The 1970-nt window shown below is 52.7% G+C and overlaps 1 non-coding gene across 1 annotated transcript; it reads right to left on the bottom strand.

Moving 5' to 3' along the window:
* Positions 1-357: 357 nt before the first annotated feature.
* TRNAR-CCU (transfer RNA arginine (anticodon CCU)) lies at positions 358-443 on the bottom strand. Its single transcript is given in 2 exon segments — positions 358-393; positions 407-443. It is a non-coding gene; the product is annotated as a tRNA-Arg (tRNA).
* Positions 444-1970: the final 1527 nt, after the last annotated feature.

The raw sequence follows: 1970 nt of genomic DNA, 5'->3' as shown, positions 1-1970 counted from the left end.
ACGCTGTTTTGATTTGCACGGAAGTGTTGAATCGCGTGTTTGTGCCGCTGATCTCAAGATGGTTTTAGCAAGCAATGGTGCTCGGTTCGCCATCCCCAATTGTGCTTTGTCGATTTCAGGCTGCGATCGCGGCTGCTTGCTGCCGGCTGCATGGACAACGCAATGCTTGCGCGGTTGGCTGTGAAGACACTGAGGGTCCACAAGGTTCACAGGGTTCTGAGAACCAGGGTTCAGGTCCAAGCTCAAGCCATGTAGCAACAACCACGAGACGTTCAACACCTCTTACACAGGGCTCTCGAGAGACGCCAGGCTTCCATTATCACACGTCATCAGGTGCCACATGCAAAACCCAAAAAGCATTCGAGGCGAGATTCGAACACGCGACCTTCGGCTACTTCCTCTATATTAGGAAACCGACGCTCTATCCACTGAGCTACACGAACTCGAAAGGTTTCCATTGTGGCCGGATATGTTGATCATGACACGTGGTTCTTATGCCTTGGCGTCAGACCAACCCGGTCGTCGACCCACATCCTGAGACACGTAAGCTCAACTCTTGCTTGTGCAACTGTGTCTCATTCTGGGTGATGAGGCTGGCTTGTTCTCTTCACTGGATGTAGAGAGGCCCACCAGACGGTCAGGGTTCACAAACCCTCCAGGACTCGCGACTCCGACAGGCAATAGATATGCGCTACCTCGAGTGATTGGTGCCCTCGCCATGCGCCGACAGTTATACTCGCCAACAATACTAGAACGGAGCAACTCCGTGCATCTGTTTCAGGACGAGAACAACTAAATTGCAACGGCAACACGATATCCATTCGTCGCACCATTTAGAATGCGTTTCATCGACACTCGAACTGACTGCGAGTTACCAACCCCTCAGCCAAGAAATCAATCAAGCGGCGCAAGAACACCGTGCATGGTCTATGCCCAGATATCTGGGATGCTCTCCGATGTCATGTACTGGCCACATCCATGCAATGCACGAATCACGTCATGAGCAATTTGCGTAGATGATTTTGTCACTTCGCACTCTTATCATGTGCCTCCTTTGCTTCTCGACTGTGTACACATGTAGGCACAACAATATGTAGAATTGGTCGTCCTTCGCAGGCGCAAGCTGCAGCAGTTCACTTAGAATGGTTGTTCGATTGTGAGAAATGAGGTTCTCTAATGTTGGTGGGTCCCTCGGAAATGGAGCAATACTATTGCTGGTGCTTTGGGGCATTCATTGCTGGAGTCGCTACAAGCGCGACAAATCCAACAAATTGGACCAAGCCAGACCAGCGAGGATGCCACGTTATTTGGGAGCGATCAGTTCTGGCGCGCTCGTCCAGTTGGTATGGATTCTCGACTATGCTAGGCACAGGGGTTGCCAGTCACCAAGCCTGCCTTTCCACTACGACGGGAAGAGACAAACCGTTGGGAACAATGCGTGGTGTACCCAGGGATCAACGCATCCCTGCGTAGTGGGGGAAAATGGGACTACGTAGATCTCAATCCCGGGAGCCACAGTAGCACTCTCCGCTGCCCGTGTTGTTTTGCTGCTGTTCCGGGACGACGAGCCGCTAGATGGTGGCGACTCTTCATAGACATGCACAGCACGTGCGCAGGTTGAGCACGCCCCTGTGTTGCACTGCATCATCGATCTACGCACAGCCGACGAAGCAACGACTTTACAGCTTCCTGACGATGCTGCCTTCAAGTTGGTGACCGTGGCGATAGACACCAACGGCCTGGCTGCTGCCCTCAAGGACGCCAGCACCTGGAACGTGTTCTTTCCGGATGGGCTTCCCTTTCCATCGGCAAGCCACCTGCTGATTTTCGTCACACCGCATCAAGTGCGTCCCCCACAACTAACCCAACTTTGGACTCACCAAAAGCGGATTGCTGCAAGTCAGTGTCTATGAGCGCTGTAGAAGAGACGCATTCCCATCGACTTCTATCCTTGGACTTCTGTTGTCCGG

Source organism: Nuphar pumila, unplaced genomic scaffold (assembly GCF_984573655.1).
Source record: "Nuphar pumila unplaced genomic scaffold, dmNupPumi1.hap1.1 HAP1_SCAFFOLD_2324, whole genome shotgun sequence".
NCBI lineage: Eukaryota > Viridiplantae > Streptophyta > Magnoliopsida > Nymphaeales > Nymphaeaceae > Nuphar > Nuphar pumila.
This window is presented reverse-complemented; position numbering and strand designations above follow the sequence as displayed.